Source organism: Pleurodeles waltl, chromosome 9 (genome assembly GCF_031143425.1).
Source record: "Pleurodeles waltl isolate 20211129_DDA chromosome 9, aPleWal1.hap1.20221129, whole genome shotgun sequence".
Taxonomy (NCBI): Eukaryota; Metazoa; Chordata; class Amphibia; order Caudata; family Salamandridae; genus Pleurodeles; species Pleurodeles waltl.
In genome coordinates, this window is record NC_090448.1 from 234,225,777 (window position 1) to 234,237,990 (window position 12,214).

Below are 12,214 nucleotides of genomic sequence, written 5' to 3' on the forward strand. Positions count from 1 at the left end.
GAATTGCTTCAAAGTGCTCAGACCTAAGGGGCATTAGAAAAATGGGAAGGCAGATGGGTAAAGAAAAGAGACAAAAGAAAAAGGGATTCTGTGGAGCTGACTACAAATGTGCAGCAGGATAAAGATCCAGTGAAGATTTTACCAATGAGAGAGATTCCGGGAGGGAATTTTGTTCATGTCCACTGGAGCAGAAGTGACATTTTATTCTTTACAAATGATTATCCAAAATTAAGATAGAAGCCAGTAGAGTGGTATTAGCAAATAGACAGGTTTATGAAACTTGCTAAGTGTCTGTGGGAAGACTTGAACACATTGCTAGAGATAGTGGTTCCAGCTGATTTGTGGATCGAGTGTAAGAGGAGTGTAGATTGGCCAACAAGCGAACCAGAGAGAGACAAAAATACAGGTGCACCATCTCCTGAGGTAATTAAATATTACTACAAGGAGATTGAATTTTTGAAAACGAGAATTACGCCCAAGAATATTGATTGGCAGAGGATTGACAGGACAGCTCAGGAAGTAAAGGAGTTGATACATGCGTATTATGAGAGATTGTTGCAGGTGTTCAAGCATTACAGAGATACAGAGACCATTGAGGGGAAAGACATGATTTATTTTGTGTTCAGATTTGTGGAAGGGTTGAGACCTGAAATTGGCCAGATGATTAAGAGTCATTTGATTTGCTGGCTGTAGGGTTTCAGAATGATGTGCAGGGAATAAAGAAAGTATTGCCATGTCTCGTTTGCGTAGCCGTTGGACATTGGAAGCAGGAGTGTCCAGTGATGGTGCAGAAAGGTGTTGTTCTGCAAAGTAATGACATCTATTCATTCCAGAACATGAGAGGGCAATGAGTGAGAAGTCCTAATCCAAATTTTCAAAATAATGTGAATCAAATGGAGAATTTTCAACCTGTGCAGTAAGTGCAAATACCACGTGTACAGATGACACTGTTGCAGCCAATGCAACAACAGGTTCCCATGGTACCTGGACAGGAAATTGAAGTACCTCAAGCCCCAATGGAACAGCAAAGGAAGATGCTTTCTCGACAGGTCACAGGTCAGAGGCTTAACCAAAGTAATAACACAGTGCACCAATTCCCTTTACACAGTGAGAATTGAATAAATGATGATTGGATGAGTGACAGTTCGAATGAGGAGCCATGTGTGCCTGCAACTTCCTTAGAAGTAGCTAAGAGAGGTCCCTATGTGAAGGGAAAGGCTATACGGTCACAGAGTTTCATTCTTGGTTGACACGGGAGCTACACGCTCTACAGTGAGAAGTGCAGAAGTTCAAAATTTGCCCCTTTCAGGTAGAACAGTTCAGATTGTAGGAGTAGCAAATCAGTATTTGACCAACCCCATCACAGAACCGGTTCAGAGTAAAATTGGGAACTTTCAGGGATTGCACTAATTCGTGCTCTGTGATTCAAGTCCAATATCCCTACTGGGAAGAGACTTGCTGTGTAAAACAAAGTGTTCGATTACTCGTTCAAATGACGGAATTGAGATTCAGACGAAGAGTGATGATGAAGATGACCAAACCCCTGAGATAGAGGGGGAATCTTTGAATGAGGAGTACCCTCTGATTGAATTTTTCCCGATGTTCACTGTGAAAGGGCTTCATCCTGATTTGCAGGGAACGGTTAAGGACAAAGTGGGATTTGACAGGGAAAGAAGTAGGTATGATAAAGGGACTTGAGCCAGTTAAAGCTACTGTAAAGCTGAATGCAGTTTTTCCTCAATTTCCGCAGTACCACATGCCACACGATATCCTTATTAAAGTTGCCCAGAGAATTGCAGACTTCGTAAAGCAAGGGGTTTTGAAGGAAGTATGTAATTCACTGATAACGGGTTTGCAGAAGCCCTGTGGGAAAGTTCAAATTGTCCAGGATTTGAGGAAAATAAATGAAATTGTGGTTAAATGTTGTCCCGTGGTGCCAAATCCAGCTGTGATAGTTTCAGATTCCATGTGATGTCGAGTGGTTCACTGTCATTGATTTGTCGCAAGCCTTCTTTTCTGTGCCTCTTCATGAGGATAGCCAATTTCTCTTTGGTTTAGAATTTCTGGATCAAGTTTACTGTTGGTGCAGAATTCCTTAAGTGTTTTTAGAGTCACCATCCATATTCAATCAGATCTTGAAGAAGAATTTGGAGTAGTTGGAATTGCCTTTCCAATTGGCTTTGGTGGAGTACATTGATGACTTGCTGATTACGTCCAAAATAAGGTACGAGTGCAAGTATGATACGATTGCCCTGTTGAACCATTTGGGAAAGAATGGTCACAAAGTGTCTCTGCTTAAATTACAATACTGTCAAAAAGTTGTGAAATACTTGGGTCACCAGAGTGAGAAGAGATCAAGAAAGATAGCCAGAGAAAGGATTTCAGCCACATTGCAGATAAATCCCCCAATCACACAGAGAGATGTCAGGATGCTTTTAGGGATAGTAGGCTACTGTCGCCAATGGATTCCAAATTTTTCAGTCATTTCGAGACCATTGCAGAAGCTGACTCATAAGGAAGTCACTGATTCTGTAGTGTTAGACCAGGCTGGAATGAAAGCGTTCACTGAATTGAGGGAGAGTCTGTGCAAGGCTCTAGCTTTGGGTATGCCTGACTACATGAAACCTTTCACATTGTTTTGTCATGAGTGGAAGCATGTTCTTTGTCTGTCTTGACACAGGTCCATGGAGGTGTAAACCACCCAGTAGCATATTTTTCAGCTCTTTTAGACCCAGTAGCAGCAGCCTTACCAGGTTGTTTGCGTGCAGTTGCAGCGGTTGGGCAAAGCCTTACACAGTGTGAAGGAATTGTGATTGGACACTCCCTGACTATAATGGTCCCTCATTCTACTTACAAGGATAAAAACCCAATATTTGACTTGTGCCAAGTTGACCAGATATGAAACGAGTATTCTAGGGTCAACAAATGTGTCATTGAAAAGATGTATAGTGTTGAACACGGCAACCTTACCCCCAGTTGAAAATGTTGAAATTGAGCAAGTGGAAGATGCTGAGCATGATTGTCTTGAAGTTACTGACTTGTGCACAGAACCGAGACTTGACATTAGAGACACCCGATTGGAAGAAAATGACCAAATTATCTTTGTTGATGGAGGAACACTGATAGCAGGATATGCTGTGTGCACAATTACTGGTATTTTGGAAGCTTCTTGGCTTCGAGAAGTAAATTCTGCCCAAGTAGCGGAACTAGTAGCCCTTACTGGAGCGAGCCATATTTCTGTGCAGCTGAAAGTTACCATCTATATGGGTAGCCAGTATGGATTTGGAATAGTCCATGATTTTGGCCAGTTGTGGTTACAGAGATGTTTCATGACCTCTTCTGGCTCACCAGTGAGAAATGGTGAAAGAATTAAATAATTGCTACATGCTATTCAAATGCCAGAAGAGATTGCTGTGGTGAAATGCAGTGCACATCTGAAGTCGTAAGACTTTGTATCATTGGGAAATGGATATGCGGATCAAGTCGCAAGGTTTTACGCATTGAACTGTATATCATTCAAGGAGAAGTGGTAACTGTTATCTGAAGAAGGTGAAACATGTCAGAGTTTTTTGCATTGAAAGTAATTGACACCTTGGAGGTATTGAAAATGTTGCAGAATAATGATGACAGGGAGGAAAAACATTCATGAAATAAAATTAAATATGTGCAAAGACAAGATGAATTGTGGGTGTCAGAAGAGGGTCAGTTGGTCTTGCCAAATAGTCTGTTGTCTCAAATGGTGAGGTACTATCATGGTCAAGCACATATTTGGAGGGATGCAATGATTCGGTTGTTCAAACATGATTGATTTAACCCAAGGTTTAGATAGGTTGCTGAAGAAGCTTGCCATCGTTGTGTCATTTGCCAACAACTGACGGTGGGGAAAGGGACAGTGGTAAATTTGAGCCACATTGGAAGAGCGGGAGGTCCATTCAGCAGAATGCAGATGGATTTTATTGAGATGCCTGTATGTGGAGGTTTGAGATATGTGTTGGTGATTGTTTGCATTTTTAGTCACTGGATTGAAGCTTACCCTACACAAAGAAATGACAGTCTCACAGTAGCAAAAGTACTGCTTAAGGAACTGATTCTGCGTTTCGGAAAGGGGAAGTCACTTAAACAATGAAGTAATTAAATTACTGTGTGCAGCATTGAACATTGAGCAGAACTTGCATTGTAGTTACCGCCCTGAAGCATCAGGACCAGTGGAACAGATGAATGGTACCTTGAAGTCAATAGTTGCAAAGATGTGTGCGTCCATGAATTTGAAATGGCCTGACGTATTGCCTTTGGTGTTGATGTCAATGAGAAACACACCCGACAGGAAGACAGGATTGTTGCCGCATGAGATCCTTATGGGCAGAGCCATGAGGTTGCCATCGGTGTCTGCAAATGCACTTGTCAACATTACAGATTATATAGTGTTAGACTACGCAAGGGTCTAGCTTATGTGGTTCGCTCTTTCCCTCAGCAGGTGGAAGCTACCACATTGCCACCGATCCATGACCCAGGGTACAACCTGAGAGCTGGAGACTGGGTAGTGGCCCGGAAACACGTGAGGAAAACGTGTTTGGAGCCTCGTTGGAAAGGTCCTTTTCAGGTAGTTCTGACAACTACCACAACTATGAAGTGCGCTGGAATTCCGCATTGGATCGATGCCAGTCACACGAAGAAAGTGGCATTTCCACTGGAACATGAGGAAGAAGAGTTGTTGAGAGAACCAACAACAGTGAAACAAGTCTCAGGGCCGGAAAGAGAACAAAGTGGAACTGAGACCAAATCTATGTCTGTTGAGGACGGTTCAGTCACTCCTGTGAGAGACAAAGGAGAAGACCTCCAGGAGGGTTACGGGGAGTCCATCTCAATTGAGGCAGCAGGGGAGCCTAGTCAGATGAGGGCTTTCCCAGAATGAGACGATCTTGAGAGACGAACAGAGAAATTGCCAGACCCAGAGGGGAAAGGAGTTGAGGTGGATCAAAGTCATGGTGATCTGACGCCTCCGAAAACCGATTGCAGGCCCATCAAGAGAAAACACTGCAGAACAAGGAGAAGGTTCGAGTTCGACTCTGAAGCGAACACTGACAAAAAGTCCACTGAAAGGAGATAAGTGGTCAGAGTTGCAAGTAGAAAGAGAAAAGGAAGTGGTTGTTGAAGCAACTGTAGAAGAAGAACTAGGTACAAAAAGGAGAGAAGATCTGAGTGAAGGAGAATTGAATGGTGATTCAAAGTTGAAAAAAAAGAGAATAGCAAGTCGAAAATACGCAGGTCCTGAATGGGTGTATGCAACTACAAGTGAATGGCAGCAAGAGTTTTTGTCTTTTTTTGTTTTGTTGATAGAGACATTCCGGGTCAGTATTTTGGCACTTGAAGGAAGTTGGTGAACTGAACTGTTGAAACAATTTAAGAACATTTTTGGAAAAGGAGACTGTTGAAAGTAACTGGAAAAGACATTGATAACCTGCTTTGACTTTTGAGGCCTGATTTTGACAAGCTGCTTACCGATTTTGACAAGGGATCCTGGAAGTGAGACTGAGAGCTATAAATAACTACTGAAAGAAGAGTTGTCTAGTTTTTGATTTTGCTGCAGTTTTTCTAAGATTTTCTTTTGCTTTCTGATTCTTTACAGATCATGAGTAACATTAAACAGCAGGGTAAAAATACTAGGCGCTGTAAATATATGAGTATTGGTTTGGCGATTATGTGTGGGATACTGTTTGTGGTATTGATTATGGGTATGTCTGTTCTTGATAAGAGTGAAGCCAACCATACTTCCGCTTTTGAGACACCTACTGCACTAACAGCAATAGACAGGTTTAGGTTAGATGAGAAATATTTGCATGAGGATACTAATGCGTAAGAACTTTCTTCTAATGTCTTCTATCGCTTATTGAGTGAGTATGTTGAGATGATGGATGCGAGGAATTGTTATGTGGGTGCGCAGATTCCTTCGTCAGTTGAGGAAGGAGTTACGTACCATAGCTTGCCTTTAACATATGGAATAAGTTGTAGTCTGCTACTTACAAGATTTTATAACCAGGAGTACATTCAGTACTTTTATTCAAACTATAATGTTGTGTTTTCGTTTGTCCCTATAATTAGGTATTGGAGTAGAGTAGCTAGGAATAATGAGATAGTAATAGTTAGAGGTTTCTTTGAACCTACATTGACGTTTGGCACAGCTTATGCGCACAGGAATAATCTGACATGCTTCCTTACACCTTTTGAGAAAAGCTTCTTAGATCACACAGATGACGGGAGAAAGACATCGAAGAAGAAGTTAGAAAAAGGCTTCGAGAAAAGGACTTACAGGAATGATTATGCTTATAGTGTGATTAAAACATGAGGGAAATTAGCTTTAGATGCGCAACACGTAGGGACACTTTGTATATACAGGCCTAAATCATGCACTGACACTTTATTTGTGGGAATGAATGAATGTAAGCATGTGTTTTTGTTTCAGAGTAAATGGCCGTTTATGTTAAATGGACAGGACCGATTCCTGGAATTTATTATATCTGTCATCTTAATGCTTATTACCGTCTTCCAAGGGGATGGTATGGGACATGTTATTTGGAGATAGTTTTCCCAAAGATTTATCAAATGGATGACTTGAAGAAGTTTCCATAAGTGACTGAATTACATCATATGAGACAGAAAAGGGAGTCCTCTTCTGGTATAGTGGGAGATATATTTGGAGCAGTGATTCCTTCAGTGGGAGTCATTCTGAATTTGATGAAGTTTTGAAAGTTGTCTACTATTGTGGATAACATCCTGACAAATTTTTCAGGAGCCATACTCCTGATGGATGCTGGATTAGCTGCTGATAGTGCTTTGACTCTTCAGAATCATCTTGCTTTAGGCATTCTTTTAGCAAAGGATGGTGGAGTCTCTAGAATGATTAATTCTAGGCATTGTTGTTTGTATATTTGTGATAATAGTAAAAAAAAATAGAGGTATAATTACTAATCTGACTAATGAAAGTGCTGATTTGAAAGACTTTTGAAAATCTTGCAGGGTATATTAAATATTGAGGTTTGCCTAATTGGAATATGGGGATTGTGTAAATTATGCAAAAGGATTACATTGAAAAGGTCAAAGAATAATCAGAGGAGGGAAGAAAAGGAAAGGGAAAACATCTATGGAGACAATTTCAAAAAGGGAACAAAAGTATGAAGGGATTGAATTGACAGAATTTTAGCTAATGCAAAAATGTGTGGGTGGTAGTTAGTGTGATGACACATTTAGTCATCAGAGGAGGGATTGCTAGTGCAGGTGTTCTAAAAAAAGTTATTGAGTGTTCATATATTCTGAATAATGGGTTTGTGCAGAAAATATAATATTGTAGAAAAATAATGCAGGCATTTGAAAATGGGATTACGATGAGTGGCCACCAATGTTCACGAAGTGTACCTATTAATATTCTAATGCTGTGAAATGTTGAACATATGTTTGACTAATGTAGTAATATGTCATATTAAGGGTTATGCTTTATGTATTTAACTTTATTAATTGTATGCCTTAATTTAGCGAAGGTCTTGGCCTACTTGCCTGGCCTCATGTCAAGCTGTATTTCTTAACGTTTAATAAATGGCTGTCCTAGAGAGTTAAACCGTGATTTTCCAATTGCATTGTTTAAATGTGCTCATAACTGAGAGTTTTCTCATGAGAACCGACTGATAGAAGATGCAGTTCTTGCTAATGTAACATTTTGTGTGTAATGTGTGTGAGACTGACTTTCTGAGGAGGATAACAATGGAGATACTGACTGGAGTAGAAGCTGCAACATTATTGTTACCTGATGAGCCGGATGATGAGGACATTGCAGGACAACCAATCAACGACATGTGAACGGAGTAATAGTAGAATTTATAGATTTGGAGTTTTAGTTCTATTGGGCAAAGTGTGAGCATGCGATTCCTTGACCAATGAGGATTTGGGAAATAGTTTTAGTAGTTTGATTTAACGGGACTGCACTGAAAGAAGACACCGTCATTGCCCATTTTCTTGCTGGCCGAAAGGTAAATTTTTCCTATTGCGTCCTGACAAGAGACGTGCTTAACTTTAATGCTTAAAGACTTTGGGGGTCATTACGACCTTGGTGGGTGGCTGAAGCCGCCCGCTAAGGTCTGACTGCCAGGCGGCCGCCAATGCAGCCGCACTCCCGCCACGGGCATCAGGAGATCCCCGCTGGGCCGGCGGACGGAAACCTGGTTTCCACCCGCCGGCCCAGCGGGGATCTCGGCCGCAACACAGGAGCCGGCTCCAAATCGAGCCGGCGGTGTTGCGGCCGTTAGACAGGTGCAGTTGCACCCATCGCGCTTTTCATTGTCTGCAGAGCAGACAGTGAAAAGCTGCATGGGCCGTGGCAGTGGCATGGGCAGTGCAGAGGCCCCCAGGGGCCCCACGACTCCCCTTTCCGCCAGACTTTTCATGGCGGTGCAAACCGCCATGAAAAGGCTGTCGGGAGGAGGACTCGTAATCCCCTTTGAGGATTACTCCCGCCGGGACTAAAGTGGCGGGAAACCGCCGGTCCCGGCGGTGCGACCGCGGCGCTTCCACCGCAGTCATAATACCAGGGATTTCACCGCCAGCCTGCTGGTGGTGAAATCTGCCAAAACAACCCTGGCAGTTTTTGACCGCCAGGGTTGTAATGACCCCCTTTGTGTTTTCTGAATTTTGATGCTGAATCCTGATGCCTTGTTGACTCTGCTTGCTGATCAATATTTGAGGATAGGTATTATTAATTAGACTGTTGATTATTATGTTTATTTGCTTTTTGTTTTTAGGTACCAACCGCACTCTTTTGGTAGGGCCATAGTTAGATGTTTTTCCAAATTTGTGTTACTAAATTGTTTTGCATGAAGCCCAACATGCTGATGCTAATCCGATGTTAGTTAAGGATCCTCACTAATGAAAATCTTCTAATAGGGAAAAATGCTTGATGAACTTCTCTGCTGAACTCGAATGTATGCAATCAATTTGTCGCGTTGATTTTGTTCTTAATCTTCCCTGTAACCTTAGAATGTGTTGTAGTTTAAGCTTTGATTAAATTACGTTTCTTCTGCCGCTTTGGACAGCCAGTATTGTTTCTGTATGTGTTTCATTGATATTGAGATTAAACTACATGACCTTAGCATTGTTAATATAGGGAAATAAATATTTTAACTTTTACTAAAAGGTGTGGTTATTCATGACTGAAAGGTCATGGTGCGTGACAATTACTGATATTGTGTGTTGGTTATTAATTATTGATTTGCATGTACTGGAGTTATGGTAAGAACATCTTAATTGCGAGTCAAAAGGTTCATGGACCTATTCGCGTCCCATTATAAGTTTACTTATGAAGGTCAGACGCGCTAACAAAAGCAAAAGGGAGGAGGCAGGGCCATGCACACTGACACCAGAGAGCAGGGGGGAAAAATGCAAGGGCAGCAAGCTGACTATACCGGACAGACAGGAGGGGCAGTTGTAGTATGAGCGATCATGAAGGGCAGGAGGGAGGGAGCAGGGGCATGACAATGGACCAGACAAGGCAGGAGTGAGGGGTATAACAAATAGAGGGCAGGGGCCAGGGAAGCAGGAGTAGCCACCTGACCATCGAGGGCAGACGGGATGGGCACTTGCAGCACAACACACCTTGGAGGGCAAAAGTGAGACTATACGGCATATGCAGACAATGAAGGGGTAAGGGGTCAGGGGCAGTAAGCTGACCACACAGGGCAGGTGGGAGGGGCTGTGGCAGCACAGAAGACCATGCATGGCGAGCAGGAGGGGTAGTGGCAGCACAACGGGGATGGTGGGCAAGGGGGAGCGAGCAGGAGCATGCACAAAGGACAATAGAGGACAGAAGGGAGGAGTAGGGGCTGGACACAGACAAGAGAGGGCAGGGGAAGAGGCTTCACAAAAGGCCACGGAGGCAGGCAGGCAGGCAAGTTGCAGCACAAGAGAGCAGAAGTGAGTGGCAGCAAAATGGACCATGGAGGACAGGAGAGAGAAGCTAGGGTCAATGAACTCTGACAGGCAGGGTAGAGGGGGCAGTTACAGGCGGCAGCCATCTGACCATGTGAGGCAGGTGGGAGGGGCAGTGACAGCTCAACAGAACACTTAGAGTAAAAAGGAGGAGCAGAGACAAAGATTTTATGGGATGTTATAGTTATGAAATATAATGAAAAAACGTTGACATTCACAGGAAAAAAACAAAGGTTACTAGAACTTTATAGTTAGGTTCGGATTTTACAAACACAAAACCTTAGAAATTCAGCTGTTATTGTTAGAGTTATTTCAAGCAACTATAACTCATTCCCTAAGGAAACTATAATTCTCCGTGCACTGCTAATTACCCCAGATATTACATCACTCATGACATCTTTTATGACATAATTGATAACATCACTGTAACATTTGTAGTAAGCTTATTGATGAGAAAACAGTGCACGATGGGGTTGCGATTATAGTTACCTTACGGCAGGAGTTATAGTTACTTGAAATAAATCTAACAGCTGAATATATATATATATATATATATATATATATATATATATATATATATATATATATATGTATATATTGTTGGACCTGACATGCTGAGATGGTGTTTTCCCAAATGTTTTGCTTTTTCTGGTAGGTTTTGCTGATTCTGGTCTTGGGGTCCTGGGCACTTTTTCACTGTAAGTACATTGTGAAAGTGCACATGCTCCTTCCCACATATGTCGGGAAGTGGTTCAGGCCCAGGTGTGCGCACTAGCACGTATGGTGCTTTAAACATGTAACTAGCCTGACTTAGCAGGCCTGTGTGCGCACTTGCACCTTTGGTGCTTTTAAACATGTGTCCTGCCTGCCAATGCAGGCTTGTATGTGTGCAAGGGCACATATGCCCAGAGAATGAAGAACACCCATGTGTGTTTTCATTGCATAGGAGAGCTGTTCTGCCCATAGGTTAATATGGGAGAAGTGTTACAATTATTCCAAACTGCAACAGTGGATTAAAGCAGAGCTGCCTCATGTTGTTTACTATCACTGGATTCATCTTGACAAACCCCTTTCCATGGTGAAGGTTATTTTGTCAATGATCATGGAGAAATGCCACTTCTAGAAAGTGGACATTTCTCTGCCCTAAACGCTTTGTGTGCTTTTTACTTTGACTCGGGTCCACACTGGGGGATGGAGGAGCACATCTGTGCATTCCCCAGTGACAGCTATAAAACTTGGGCATACAACTGAATGATGACCTCTACCCTTTGTGGGCCTAGCTGGATATATTGGAGGGACATTCTACACTCATTCTACCTGTGTAGTCTGGATAGCAGTGCCCTCTTAAGTGCCTACATTGTCTTCCGGACATCACCTGGTAGCACCGGTGTGGGTGTTGAACTAAGTATTGTGCAGGGAGACCAGGTTTGCCTGGTGCGGAGCCTTCAAAGTACTACCCGAATTCAAAGATCGTGGCCCTTCATTGTGGGGCCACAGCACGCATAAGCATCTGGTTGGTAGTTAGCAGATTCACTGGTTGTGGGACCCCGCGTGGCCCGCCTTTGTAGAGTGTGCCACATTTCTTTTCTGCGAAACCTAAATGCATGCTCATTGTGTGCTATGTCAGATTCATTGGTTGCAACCCTCGGAAGTGAGGGTGTACCCAGAGCAGTGTTACATTCTACCTTGTGCAGCGCCGCAGAACTTGCGCCTCCATGTGTGTGATTGGATTTGTCTGGTGAGACTCAAGTCATCACGCACCAGATGTGCCTCATTCCAGGGACGTACGCTACTGGTAACTTTCCATGTGTGATCAGATCTGTCTGGTGCGACTCAAGTCATTGTGCACCAGACGTTGTGCCTTATTGCAGGGAGGTACGGCATTGGTAACTTTCTGTGCTGGACAAGATTTGTCTTGTGCGACTCAAGTCATTGTGCACCAGGCATAGTGCCTCATTCCAGGGAGGTATGGCATTGGTAACTTTCGACGTGTGATTGGGTCTGTAGTCATCGCATCCCAGATATTGTGCTTCTGACCAGGGAGGTGCAGATTTGGTAGCTATCTGTATATTGGAGTGCCTGGTTGGGCCCGGCACCAGTGTAAACAGCTTGTGTCCCAGAGTGACCCTTGCCTGGTGCTTGGCAGACCGGGGCCCGCGCCGAAAGGCACGGTGCGGAGACCCCCGATTGAACTCCCCAAGTCGAGGCCAGATCTCCATTCGTCAACTATTGCCTGATCAGCCGT